The following is a 15,007-nucleotide window of genomic DNA, read 5'->3' as shown; positions in this document are numbered from 1 at the left end:
GCCTGGTGGTCACCACCATAGGTTGTTATTCTAAGGGGAAGTTACCCTGTGTGTTGGAGTTAAATAAATGTGTTGCCTCCAAGTCTACGTCTGCGACTCAGTTGAACTCACTACACATTTACAACTTAGAGCATTATTACTACGGCTATCAGTCAGCCCTGATGGTTTCCACCTTATCACTCCACAATTAGTTTGTCCCAATCTCGTCCACCTTGTTCTTTGTGCATCCCCGGGCAAGTGCGGAGATCGCGGGCCTCGCTCCCCTAATATACCCCCTTGGCCCCGCCCCTATCAGACAGTGCCCCCACTCCACTGTGGCAAGTGTATTGTTTATTGGATAATTTATCATCATCAATACAGTACCTTCCGGCCACCTGTTTCTAATTATCTCAACGTGTACGCTCTAGAACTTTCTCTTTACAGTCCCCTATACAAATACAATGTCACTGCTTATAGTCAACACATCTTCTATCCTCTCACATATATTCCTTCTGCATTCTCCAATCCGTACTCACCAGCAAGGTGAATTATGATGAAAAAGCAACAATCGACAACACACTTGGCATTGAAAAACCCTCTCCCAGCCTTGTTGTGATAAATTATTTCCCTGATCCTGTTCAGGTAATGCTATGAACAATTGTATATTTCTCTGTGCACTTGCACCATCCTGGATCCATGGTACCACCGTCAAATAATCATTGCAAATTCATCACCTTAATACAGCAGTGACATTTTTCCTACGGTGTTGAAGTAGACAGTGCCTCCAACTGATGAAGCAATTACATTCTGAGTATTCCAGATGTTGGCTCTACAGATATCCATAGATTATCAGACGTTCGGATTACGGAATTTCGCGTTCATGCAATTGACAAATGATGGACATTTTTCTATTTACGAAATCGAATTTCCATGTTAACGAAATTTTACACGGCACACGCAATGAAAGCATCAAAGAAGAAGCACCCAGGAGGATGCGTCATCCATCCGCGACACTGTCACAGTATATCCCTACAGCTCACCAGTAACGCCTCACATCACCTTTCTAGGCATTCCAACATGCAGATCGTTTGGTGAGTTCCCTTAAAAGTATGTATCCTTGCAGTCGCGAAAGCTTGAAATCTAGAATTAATTATTCGTCTTAAATTAGTTATTATTCAATCTTATTAACATTTATGTACTTTCTTATTATTTCTGATTTGTCAATATGTGAACAATTTTTGGTTAGGAGTGGGGTGGAATGATTGCCTGAAATTCATCACTAATTTTTTGTATTGAATATAATGGGAAAAGATTTTCCGATAAAAAAATTGTGTTTGACTCAAGAACTCATCCATTTCTTAATTCGACGGATGCCAGTACTATGCATGGTGTTCTCAGGCTCATGTCTAATCTGACATTATCATGTTGGAGGACTTCTGACATCCGACTGACGACGTTCATGATGGTCATGGCCTTTCTTTTAGTGAACAGAAAAACACATTGTATCAGTTCAATACTGTAAAATACAGTAATTGAGAAAAAAAGGCAATCGGAGGGGTAACCATCTCGTAAATATTAAAAATGAAATATCTTTGTTTAAAAGAGCCTGCGGCAGTGGCACCAGGTCAATGGCAATTATGAATGCCTATCATAGTTGGCACTTTCCAAGGAATAGCTCATGTTAATGTCCCACAAAGAGGTACTCATCAACTCCAGAGGGATGAAAGGATGATTCAGTACCTTATCGAGATATTATCTTATGATCTTTAATGCTAGCTTTCTGTCTTATTGGACCCCTCACCCTCCAAAAACTATTGACAATGGCCATCAAAATCATTTGGAACAATATGACATGGTTCAAACGAATAACTGCCCACTGGAAGCATTTCTGAAGACAACAGATGAATAATTTAGAGAATGCAGAAATCTCGTGTCAACCTTAATTCACTGTGTTCCACTAAATCTTCTCATCTCAACTATTTTTTTTCATCTGCTTCCTTTTTCCCTTCCAGAATTTGGCCACCATTGCATTGTTAATGTTGACCTTACATCTGATGTGCTAGATAATCACCTGCCAACTCTAGTTGGCAGGTGATTATCTAGCTAGTTTTGTATATAGGATTTTTTACTGAAAAAACTTTTTTTGCCGTTGGTCAGTTCCATTCTTTGTCCAATTTTAGCTCAAAAGAGAATGCGTCTTGCCTTGAATCTCGTTGAAAATTTCACGCACAACGAGGCTGCTACAGAGAGCAATGCACATTATACCATCGGCAAGCCAATGTTTTATTCGTATATGTGACATTTAGTAAGATCAAGTGCAGATGCAAATGTAATTTCATTATTTGTGCAGTCATTGATGAACTGGCTGAGGCCATGAAATATCTGCACTAGAAAAGTCGCTCAATAACAGGAAGCTGTCTTGATTCAGATGAAGGATATTGGCAGTACCAGCATCACGCTCTGCCCTTGGAGCTGCCTGGCTACTGTTTTCATGCCTTCTTGACTGAGTGCATGACTGAAATATTAATGGGGATGATATAACGCTCTAACGTTGTTCACGTCTCACAGCCGGAATACTGCCGACTGCTTCGCTCCTGACAAAGCGCTGATACACCGCTGGATCGAGTAGGATGGTCCTTGTGGCGAGGCTCTCAAAGTGGAAGATACCAAATCAGCTTCAACCCAATGGTGGTGTTTAGGAGAGCATTTATCTATGAGTATATATAGGCTGGCTGACAGATATGAAGTTATTCCTTCGGTGGTAATAAACAACAATAATAATAATAATTGTTACCCTTTGTCATACCACTTATGGGTGAAGTCTTTCCATACTGGATAAGTCGTGGAGATTGTTTGACCATACTCCATCATGCTTGTCAACGTGGGTTGATGACGAGAAGGCGCAAAGGCCAGTTTGCTTGATGGTAACTATGACTGAGAATCAAACTAAAGTGGTCTGATTCATATTGCAATGGCCAACCATTGTGCCACCATTACACTCGTATGCATAAGTTAACAGGGAAAAAAAACTATACCATTTTTCTTACTGTGAATAAAATGACAAAATAACATTGCCACTTTGGTCAACTGGTCGTCTTGAAATTACGGAATGTACAAATCTAAAGTCTTAGGTATAATTGAGAGAAGGGTTTTGCTAGTTGGGCGATCTCAGAATGGGTAGCAGGTGGCAATCCTAATCAAATGCCATTTTTCATATTTCGTGTGTTTAGGTCTGTTGTAGACAAAAAACGGCCTGCGATGAAACATGTCCTCTATTCCGACATGTGTAAAGAAGCTCATTCGCAGGGTACATTTTCATGATGATTTATTTCACGATAACATATTTACAGGCGAGAGTACGACTCACACGTTCCACAAGGCTATAATTACCGCAGTCCTGGTGGTTTCTAATAGAGTAATATCGAACAGTCTTTGTTGATGGTTTCCACCATGTAGATCTCCAACAGTCGGCCCCGATGTCGTCCACCTGCAGTTGTTCTTCAGTCCCCAAGGAATCAACCCATTTGCGGGCCTCGCTCCCCCTTATATACCCCTACGGCCACGCCCTGGTAACTTCCAGCACTTGCCACCGGTAGATTCTATCAGCAAACTCTATCGTCATCTGCTTCCCTTCTCTTCGATGGCAAAGGTTATAGTGGCGTCAGTGTTGATGGGTGGAGACAGGTACAGGGTACTTTACGGGGGAAGGCTCGTAAAAGTCGTATTCCTGCGTTGTAAATACTTTATCGTGAAATAAATCATCAAGAAATTGGAACCTGCAAAGGAGCTTCTTTACACATGTGAGTGTAAGCCTGAGTACAATCTCACGTGTTGTTGCTGTAGAGTATTTTCATTTTACCAGTGGGTCAATGAGATAAGGGGATGGTGATTAAGGTACTGAGTGATAGGATGGGTGGGTCATTCTTGAGAGCATGAAAAAGTGCGTGAATGAGGTTGACACAGTGAATGATCAGGTGATTGTGTAAATGATCAGGTAAATATATGACTCATGAGGAGGGAGAAGGAGCATTTATGTAAGTCATAGAGTAAGGGAAGTGGGTGAGTTCATAATGGAGTGAGTGAGTACCAGTTTATTGAGTTGAACAAGGCGAGAACTAAAGCGACCAGGATGAGTCTCATTTGCAAGAGAGACCTGGATCACCCAAATGACCAAAGTTAAATAAAAACACAGAGTTACAGTAATGAAAGCAAATATAAATAATACAAAACAACTGATGCGTCACATGGGCAATCGACGTAATGGAGTTAAGGGATGATAGAATATGTGAGTAAGGTGCGACACGGATGTCCTCTGGCCCTTTCACGACTTAACATTTTTTTGACTACGTAGTTTGAGACGATTTCCATGGATGTACCAGTACAATTTATATCTGGTATAGATATAATGGGAGGCTGATCAATGCCCCAGTCCGGTCATGGTATGGCTCTCTATTGTTAAACCATATTATGAATGCGGATGATCTGGTGATTACTTCCCACTCTAAGGAGAAGTTGGAGACACTACAGCTAAACATGGAGCATGCTCCTAAATTATGGGCCGTTACCATCAGCCTCACAAAAACAAATCACCTCCCTGGGTATTTTACTTCATCAAAATGCTCCCCTCCCTCAATTCCCCATGTATTTTGGGGCAGTTGTGGAGAGAGTGGAGATATTTCCGTACTTGGGCAGTGTGCTGATGACCAACTTTGTTTCAGTAGCCGAGGTCTCACTTCGAATCATTCGAGCGGCATTATATTTTCATCAGCTGCTGAACACTGTGTGGAAGCTACCTGGCATGTCACTCCATACAAACCTTCATGTCTTCTGGACCGCAGTTATGCCCTCCCGTATCTCTCTCGAAAGGAACATCTGCGCTGGTTTGAAACATTTTGGTTAGCCCACGATCGATCCAGGGTTTAACCAGACTGGACTCTGTGAGGAGCTCAGATTCCTGGAATATCTGGACAAATGCCCATCTGTGGGGCTCCTCCAGCAAGCGAGGCTGCGTTGGTTGTGTCATGCAGTCCGTATGCACAGCCACGGCATCCCCAAGCAGCTTCAATTTGGCTGGATAGATGGTGCTAAATGGGCGTGGTACGGGCTAGAGAAGAGATGGACTGATGTGGTACAGAAGGATGTGGAGCTGATTGGACTTATTGATGACTGGTATCAGCAGTGTCACGATCGGCTTCTGTGGAGGAGGTTCATGAAAAGCGCTTCCTGGGAGGTGGAGGCAGTTGCCCTCCAGCTACAGCATAGGGCAGAGGAGCGAGGCTCAAAACAACGAGCAGAACGCCAAACAACTGACACAAATAAAGTTGGCACAGTGGGGAGCACGGCTGTTGCATCTGCCGATCATTTTCCTCAGTCAATCCATGGCACCTGCGTCTATTACATGACCTCCTGCCAGCCAGCCTTCGACACTTCACGTGGCCTCCAAATGCACCGAGCATGGCACAAGTGCTGTGGTGACACTCTTTGGTTCTATTGGATAAAGTCACGTAGGCAAAAAATAAAATAACAAAAATCACGACGTTTCGGCCACAACACAAGTGGCCTTCATCAGGTGAAGGGACGAGACTGTCTGGAGGACAGCGAAAGCTTTAAATCTGCTGTGGTGATGTCACCGCCACTTAGGGGTGAACGACAGTTGTTGCGTTGTTGTTGTGCGTGTGTGCACGGACGCATGTACGCCTGTGAGTATCGTGTATGGAGAGAGAAAGAGAGGCAGCCGTGCGTTGTGTTGGCCAGTGTGCCATTCTGAGCTTCATAGGCGCTGCTCGCTAACAGCACTTGCCCCAACATTCTGGTAAGGCTATACGGCAAATGATTGTCGCTGTTGTGTGTGTGTGTATGGACGTTCACCCCCCTCCCACCGCCCCCGTGTGTGCAGTTTTAGGGACTCATTACGCCCCCTCCCGACAAGCAGGCCAGCATCCGAACTAAAGGTGACAATAAAAACAGATTTTTTTTTCCATTTAAGTAACTTTGTTTTGCTCACAATACAGTATTTATTACATTGTTGCATGCAAATGTACGATATTTTGTCTTACATATGACTTTGACAATGTTTCTATGTTTTGCTGAACCGTGATAACATCTTAAAAAACTTACAGTATGTGGATTTAAATACAGTACACTATTGTATTCAGACTTATGAACCGTTCGACTTACGGACAGTTCTCAGGAATGGAACCGATAAGTTGTATTATTCGCTAACAGCACCTTCCATTGGTATGGTTGACTACATACGATGCAAAGAAAGTTAAATATAGATACATATATATTGTACAGCACTTTCCCCAATAGTATGTTGATGTTCTATGGGGTATGTTTGTCTTTCTGAGTAATGTTTTAATTGGGGCGGTGTCATTTTCACAATTTCCCCAATGTTTTTACATTGGCCGACTTGCGCGTCAGCAATTTTCGCACCCAATGGATAAATCTCTTCTTCTTGGGCTTGGTGGCGGTGGTGGCAGAAGTGGTGGTGGAAGCTGTGGCAGCGGCGGTGGAAGGGGCATCGGTGGCATCATGGTACATTTGAGACACGGTGCATTTCAATTCTTTCAGCTGGCTACTGAGATGAAGGTTCTCTTCATGCAGCCTCTTTTCCCCATGCCACATGTCCTCGTGACGCACCAGCTTCCCGCGTAGCCTAAACTGTTCCTGGCCTCTCTGCGGATCCAGGAATGTCAACTCCGTCAGGTGGGCGTGCAGCGACCTCCGGAGATCTTTGTTTTCACAGCGCAGCGACATTTGCCGCTGTGCTGCATTGCAGTCTCGGAGAAAATCCGCATGGAGAGACTTGCTCTCCCTGCAAGGCACTCTCGTGGACTCCAGCTCCAACTGGCACTCTTTAAGCTGTTGAACCAGGCTCCTGTTCTCTCTCTGGAGAGTCTCTCGGTTCTCCATCAACTCCTCCTGCTGCTGCTGTAGCTCCAGACGGAGCATCTTGTTCTTCTGACAGAGCTCCACATTCTGCAGGCTCATCCTCTCCGTTTGCAGCGTCATGGTCTCGCGGTAAAAGTCTGAGATGGAAAGCGTAAAACGACGATAAATGAAGATCTCCATCCCAAGCATGGCCAAGACCAGAACGCCAACGATCAGCAGCACCATGCTCAGCTCGTGTTGACGGCACGCGGGACGGAAGGAAGTGTGAGACACGTCACGAAGGGGCGTGATATTTATACCAACGTCAATACCGGATGTGACGTACACTATGACGTAACAGCCATCCCTGCCCACTTATTGTCAATCATTGCTCACCACGTGACTCCACGGCACCGCCCCTAACCGTGCAGCTCCTCCCCCATACTCCCCTTCCGCCTTCCCCACGTGACGCGAAGCGAGCCAATCACGCGAGAGGCGGCGCGCGGTCGGCCCCGCGTCCGCTTCCCGCCATTCTTGCAATGGGCGGCGGGGCCGCGCAGGGTGGGGGGCGGAGGGAGGCGGGGGGGAGGGGCCAGGATGGACGAGGGGGAGGGGCCAGGAGGGACGAGGGGGAGGGGCCAGGAGGGACGAGGGGGAGGGGCCAGGAGGGACGAGGGGGAGGGGCCAGGAGCAGGAGGGGGGGGGGCCGTGGCGCCGCTCTTGGGCCGCGAGGCCTCCCCCTGGGCCCGCGGCGCCACGCGGAGACCGCGACAGCAGCAGCAGCAGGTGGTGGTGGTGGTGTTTGTGGTTGTAGGCACGGGAGAGGTGGTGGTGGTGTTTGTGGTTGTAGGCACGGGAGAGGTGGTGGTGGTGTTTGTGGTTGTAGGCACGGGAGAGGTGGTGGTGGTGTTTGTGGTTGTAGGCACGGGAGAGGTGGTCACGGACAGGCGGTGAGTGCCGGGTGATGGAGGGGGGGGGGGTGGATTGCAGGGTGAGTGAGTTAATGAGGAGAATTAATAGGTGAGGAGGGTGAGTGAGTTGAAGGGTGAGGTGAGTGAGTGGTGAGTTCACGACAGGGAGATTGGGGCTGAGTGAGTGAACGCAGCGCACGGTAAAGATCCCCTGAGAGCATTCGCAAGAGTTGGACATTGAGTGCCGCTGTCAGGGTCCACACGCAAATTACTCACTTGGCATGATATACAAATTAACCATTTTAAACGATTATAACTTTTATAAAACGTACGCTATTTGCCAGAACTAATGCGATGTGCGTTTAGCATATTTGTAGCACGTTAACCAACGTCAACATCGTCATTTAGAGTAACCATTAGTCCATACGTGTCACTTGCTAATAGTCCCCGGGTCAATCACAACTTTGCCGTGCGTGCAGGCTTTGTCTCTGGCTGCTCGCTAGGGCTGCGATGCCTTTCCATGCCACAAGATGACGTTCATTGCTCCTTCCACACCGCGACAATATTTACTGCAGTGTTCTATAACGCGGTAGTTGCGTTGCTGAATAACACCGCGTTGTGTAAACTCCCTCGTTACAATGACTAATACAGGGTAAAGCACAGTCCGTGATAACAGCGTGAGATGCGTGTGTCGGCTGAACAAAGACTGAGGCGCGTGGGGAGCATCAGGAAGCATCCAGCAGCATCCCAATGCCTCGTGTGACGCTGTGCCCAGGCAGCCGAACAACCGCACATTCCTACTCGCGCGACGTGGTTCTGTTGACTCAATCGCGTTATATCCACTTAGCATCCGCGTTATAAAACGTGTTCCCTATTACATCCATCGTGCCATATCCAAATGGCGTTATGAAAACACGCGTTGAGGCAGAACGAACTCCATAAACTATTTTTATTTTACCAGGTGAGACCCACTGAGCTATGTGGCTGTTTTTCAGAAGCGACCTTTCCACAAATGATAGATCAGCAAAATGGCTAATCACATAGAAATGTGTAGCACCAGCCACAAATACTCTAGACATGGGATCCGCTTTGACAGGGCCAGTGTCTACTTAGATTCACTCACTCCGCCTATTGTCATGTGGCGTGTGCAGCTGCGTCGTGACACTTGGTAGAGTGCTGTCTTTGAGGCAGAGAACTTTAAAACCGTGTGCAGTGGTTAATTTGCTTAACAGCTTTACACTGAACTCCTTGCTTGTGGTAAAACATGTTTGCGACTTTGCTGATCGAGAACTATGCAGATTTAGATTCATAGTAACATGTACTTGGTGTGAGATGAACTTCCAAACAATTTCCTTTGCTCAACATCTTGGAATTAATGTCTTTTTAAATGGTCAGCTTAAGTGATTCCGTGATGTTTATGTAACTTGACCATTAAGATAATCTATGGAGCACAATTATTTCAATATTATTTGTCATAATTAAACTTTAAAATGAACCCATATGTGATATTATATTGCCTGATTATTTTATTTTTTAACGTAGTCTACATGCTCTTCTGGGGATATTACCCCACATTTACCATTCATTGATGTTCCCTTTGACATTGGTAATTGGCATTGTCATACCATAGTAATTCATGGGCAATTATGTTATTCTCTCTGTGTCTATCTGTCTCTGCATCTGTCTGTGTAGGTATCTCTCTCTGCCGGTGTGTTTTTCTCTATATGCGTCTCTCGTGTGTCTCTTTGTGTGTGCCTCTCTCTGTGTGTGGATCTCTCGGTGTCTGTGTCTCTCTTTCCTTTTCTACGATGTGGTGTTGTATTTACATGCAAATTCTACCTCTAGCCCCGCCCACTTACCCTTGGGCTGAGCTTATCTCAAGCCAATATAACTTCGTGTTTCAGCAGCTTTCTCGCTATATTTTTTCACCTGATGATGGTTGCTTGTGTTGCGATCGAAACGTCGTGATCTATTATTTTTTTCTACCTACGTGACTTTACCGAAAGAACCAAAGAGTATTGTGGTTGTGATTTTGATAGTGATCGTTGTGGTGGAGGTGGTGATATTGATGGTGGTGTTAACGATAGCGGTGATTTTGGTGGTTGTAATGGTGGTATTGATGGTGGTAATGGTGGTTGACTATTACCCCTCTCGTGTCCTTACTTCCACCACCAGGTTTAAGAATCTGCCGGTGTCTGTGCTGGAGGTGGACGTCTGGATATCTGTGCGGTCTGGAGCGGTGGACAATAGACTCCTGCAGCTCAACCAGGTGGACGCACTGGGCAGGGAGCAAGATGGTGGTGGCCTTAGAGACCCACTTACTCCCACAGAGAGCCATAGACTCACTCAGAGAGAGCACTCACACAGAGAGCCAAAGTCTCACTGACACAGAGCCATAGACTGACTCACATGGAGACACATAGACTCACTCAAACAGAGAACCATTGATTAACCCACACAGAGAACCACAGAGTCACTCGCACAGACTCACACAGAGAGACATAGACTCACTGACGTAGAGGACTATATGCAGTACATCCTCGTCTTTTATGTAATGTGTTTCGCTTAGCGCACACCACACCCACTATAACTCGAGTAGCACATGACGGACTGCTCTTATGAGTGGTGTGGGTGTTGGCAGCGTTGTTCTGTATTGCTGGGAGCTGTTGCTGTACCGGTGCGCACTGTGTTACGTGGCGTGTCATCCTCTTTTTCAGCCTTTTTATTATTATTTGGCTGCTATAAATTTCCACGTCATAAGCTACTTCATTCATCTATAATTTGTGGCCAGTTCGCTTCTGAAATAGAAGCTAATAGCTTAGAGGGCTTTACTAGGTAAGATAAAAATAGTTTATTTTTATTTTTTTGTGATTTGCTTACCTTTCCTATACTTTTCACTTCGATTGTGTTTTTGCATCGTTTGTTCTTGTAACTTTCTGTACCACCCCAACTGGAAATCTGTGAAAAAGGGCTTTTTAGATTCCTCCAGTATAAATAAAGATTATAATATAGATCTTCTACATATACACAACCCATTTAAAATGAACATAGAAAACAGTGTACTGTACTCTCAATTAAAAATGATAATAAAAGTTATATTGTGCTAAAACGGAGTCTCCCCCTTTACCGTTTTTCCTTGTAGAAAAGTTTTCTGCTTGACGTAAAATAGCTTTAAGCAGCAATTTTCGACAACGCAACCCCCGCGTTAAGCAAGGATATGTTGTACTCACTTACACAGAGAGACATAGTCTCCAACTTGATTTGGCACTTTCGTGACTGCAGGAATTACTCTTTGGTTATTTCGGTAAAGTCACGTAGACATAGACTCGCACAGAAATCCACAAACTCACTCGAACAGAGAGACTTGGAGTCAATCACACAGAGCCATCGACTCATTCAAACACAGATGATGATAACAGATACCCATGAACTCACATTGAGACCCATGGACTCACACAGAGACCAGTAAACTTACCAGACCCGTAGACTCACAGAGACGCATAGACTTACAGAGAGGTATAGACTTACACAGAGACCCATAGACTTACAGAGAGGTAAAGACTTACACAGAGACCCATAGACTGGTGAACGAGATTTGAACTCGGATCACCAGATTTGTAGCACAGCACATTCGCCGATACACTACCGTTCACCTTACACACTCACACACGCACTCACATGCTCACTCATTCACGCAACCAGACGCTCACTTACACATTCAATCAATCACTCAATCACTCACACACTCGCGTTTTATTGCATGTAGCAATATCTTCAGGAGCTAAATGTCAATTATTGAGGTCTGTTAAGATAAGCGAGTGTGTGGGTGTGTGGATGACATAGCAATAGTGGGTGAGTAGGTGAGTGAAGAGGTGAGCTCAGTAGCATGTTGCAGGTCTTCCCCAGGACAAGGCGGGTCATATTTAGGGTGTGTAACATGTTGATTGACTGGGTTGAGTGTTGTGTTTGTGAGCGAGTAGGTGAGCTCACTCGAATGTCGCAGGTCTCGCCCAGCGTTTTCCAATCAAAGATTAAACAGATGAATGAGTGGTGGGATTTTTGTTATTGTTTTCAGGTGAGCAGCACCACCTTAACACAAATATCTGTATTACACCTTCATCCATGTAATAGCTGTGTCCGTCTTACACCTCCATTTTCTTAGAAGCCTCTGGATTTGACATAGGGCATCTTTTTCTGTGTGTGTGTCTGTGTGACCCAGTCCTGAACCTTCCCTCGGTCGACTCACCCTGTAAAGAGTACCTGGTGCAGTGTCTATAATAAACATCAGCAATTTGGAGAGACAAAGGTGGCCGCGTGCATGGTGTTGGCCACATCACATTCCCACAGCGAATTTTGTCGAACCATCGAACAAAGGCGGTCGCTGCATCGCACTTTCAGAAGCGCTTCTGCGGCCGTCTCGAACGCTCTTCCTTCTGATATTAGAAGCCACTGGAGCTGTGCACTTTTACATCTAGATTGACAACTCATTTCTTTAGAACTACTTTTTGTGCTTACTTTGTTGCCCTTCCCCTGCACCTCCGATTAGCACGGTTGGCTACGTACCGTGCAAAAGAAGTTCAACATACAAAATACATACCACCCCCTCGTGTGTTCCACAGCACAAGGCTCCACAACTTGCCCTAACATGTCTATTGAGGCTACTTTGGTGACCTGTGTGTGTGTGCATAATTAATTATCATTATTTTATTAAATGGCCTTCATCAACAAAGGACATGAGTCCATTGAGGGACGGGGACAGCGTGGGACCCTTCGTGGAGCCGATTCTCGCAATGGCGGAGGAAGAGTTGGAGGGATGCAGCAGAGGAGGGGGTGGCACCGCACGATGTTCGTGCTGAGAGTGAACGTGGCACTGGGGGAGGCTCCGGAGTTGGGCCTCTTCAGGGCGACTGGCGATAGAGTGGAGAAGTCGAGGTGAGAGTGACTCGGGGAATGGAGGTGAGGTGAGTGGAGGGGTGACTCGGGGAGTGAGATTAGTGGAGGGGTGACTAGGGGAGTGGACGTGCACCTGATTATGCACGAATGTGAGTGGACTGCCCATGCATTCATCATCATTATGGGCATCATCACCAGTGGTAAATCCACTGTTTGATGAAGGCCTCCCCAAACCAACGTCACTTCTCGTGACGCCTGCGCTGTGACAATCGGCCCCAGCACCTCCTGTGCATGAGCTTCCCACCTCCTCCCCTCCAAGTTACTCTTGATCATCAGCCATCGTCACTTCCAGAAACGTTTTCAACTGCGTGTTGCTCTTTCCTTCTCATCATGGTCAACATGAGGAGGGATCCTACCTCTGTGTATGTTCTCTCATCTGCGCGTTCCTCTGTCTTGGTGTGATTTCGAGCACGCGTCTCTGCATGCTTCTCTGCGCAGGGTTTGTTCTGTACGTGTTTTTTGAGCTGGTGGCCGCGTCTGAACCGTGTCGTACCCGTCAGGATGCCACTCAATACAAAACAAATGGAAGGAGTGAAATTATCTTGGGACCACAGCCTTGTCTCAATTCTTCACCCCTGGTGTACAAGTCAGCAGCTGGGACCATCACTGCTATCCATTAACATGTACGGGCTGCTAAGGATTCTCTTCATCTCTGGGTCTCTACCTCTAAATGATGACTCTGAGTATTGACCGCAGTGCATTTCTCAGCTCTATCGAGTACCCGGTAAGATCGAGAAACTCTCAGCTCACACGGTGGCTTCGGGTGATCAGCCAATGAATACATCAGGATGTGCACCCTCATGAATAACAAACGTGCATTGCGGAAGGTGCCGACTGACTGCCATGCTGCATACTGCTGTATAAATAACCCACCCACACATGCACAAGCCTGTGTGGGTATGCGTATTATCCGGTAATTGTATAGTGTTTCGCGTATTGCGCGATGAACTTGGCAACACCAGTACCGATTAACTAAAGTGGTTTTGGGCTAACCCGATGTCGACTCAGCCTCCAATGAGTACCTGGTGCGGTGTGTAAACATCACTACTCGGGAGATAAAGGCGGCCAGGAATGGTGCTGGCCACCCTCCCCATTGTGTACCATGCTGGCTTTCATAGTTGCTCGCTAAAAGCACTTGCCTCAAGAGTCCGTTGAGGTTATACAGACAACCTTTGTGTTTGTGTTTAATGTTTTAATTGGTGGCGGTGTAATTTTAAATGTAAATTTTTTTCATGGCCGACTTGCACTTTGGCCACTTCCAGACCCAACAAATAAATCTGTTCCTTTTCTTGGTGGCGGTGGTGACGGTGGTGGCGGTGGTGGCTTTGGTGTATATTTATAGAGTGCCTTCTCTCTTGACATAACAAGCACAAGGCGGTGACAGAATGGAATGATTTAGATGGCAGGGGTGTACAAAGTTTGAGGAATAAGTGACAGCGATAGACAGTAATGGGATCGGAGAAGAGTAGGGACGAGAAGGAGTGGAGGCTTAAGGGGAGAGAAGAGGTAGAGAATGGGCAATGGAGAGGAGGTGGGGCTTTATGGGAGGAATGGAAGAAGGTTAAGTAGAGGGACCATAAATGAGGTTTGGCACAAAGAGGAGGGACAGAGACAGAAGATTGGGAACAAAGAGGACGAGAGAGGACATGGAAGGAGATGAAAGAGGCAAAATTATGTAGGGCAAGTCCATGGAGAGGTTTAAAGACCAGCGACAGGTATTTTAAAAGACAGCGGTAGTGAACGAGAAGCCATTGGAGTTGAAGGAGGAGAGGCAAAGTGTGAGAATTAAAGGGGAGATTGAAAATAACTCGTGCAGAATAATTTTTTATTTGGTGGAGGGGAATGAGGGCAGATGCGGGGAAATCAAGAAGAAAATTACATTTGTAATTAGAGGTAGCTCTGTTATATCAACTTCTGTGGGTGACTGTCTAATACATATGTGGTTCATAAAGCAGTGCACCAACCACAAATAACTCTGTCCGCGTGTGATTTTTTCTCACAATTTAAAGGATTTCAACTGCACGGCAGTGCGTACAGCTATAGACCCCTAAGTCGTATGCGCTGTGCAACTTTTAGGCCTTGTAAATATTCCCACACACATCTTCTTAATGCGATGTTTTTTTCAATTGTAGAGGATTATCATCGTTAAAATGTTTACTCAGGCACGTGTATATGCATAAACACGATTTGATCAAGACTAGTCACACTAGACTTTCGCGACTACAAAGTAGAGCAGTAATGCATGGTGCTGTTTTTGTTTTATTTTAATTACTTAGATTCACTCGGGGAGG

At 45.7% G+C, this 15,007-nt stretch overlaps 1 long non-coding RNA gene across 1 annotated transcript; it reads left to right on the top strand.

The window, feature by feature from the left end:
- Positions 1 to 7,548: 7,548 nt before the first annotated feature.
- LOC142923044 (uncharacterized) lies at positions 7,549 to 12,068 on the top strand. Its single transcript, XR_012940493.1, has 3 exons — positions 7,549 to 7,638; positions 9,939 to 10,032; positions 11,983 to 12,068. It is a non-coding gene; the product is annotated as an uncharacterized LOC142923044 (long non-coding RNA).
- Positions 12,069 to 15,007: the final 2,939 nt, after the last annotated feature.

This window comes from Petromyzon marinus, unplaced genomic scaffold, assembly GCF_048934315.1.
Source record: "Petromyzon marinus isolate PM22_M1 ecotype Great Lakes invasive population unplaced genomic scaffold, UKy_Petmar_22M1.pri1.0 PM_Scaffold_25, whole genome shotgun sequence".
NCBI classification, from domain to species: domain Eukaryota; kingdom Metazoa; phylum Chordata; class Hyperoartia; order Petromyzontiformes; family Petromyzontidae; genus Petromyzon; species Petromyzon marinus.
The sequence above is the reverse complement of the archived record's forward strand: the minus strand, read 5'-3'. Positions and strand labels throughout refer to the sequence as shown.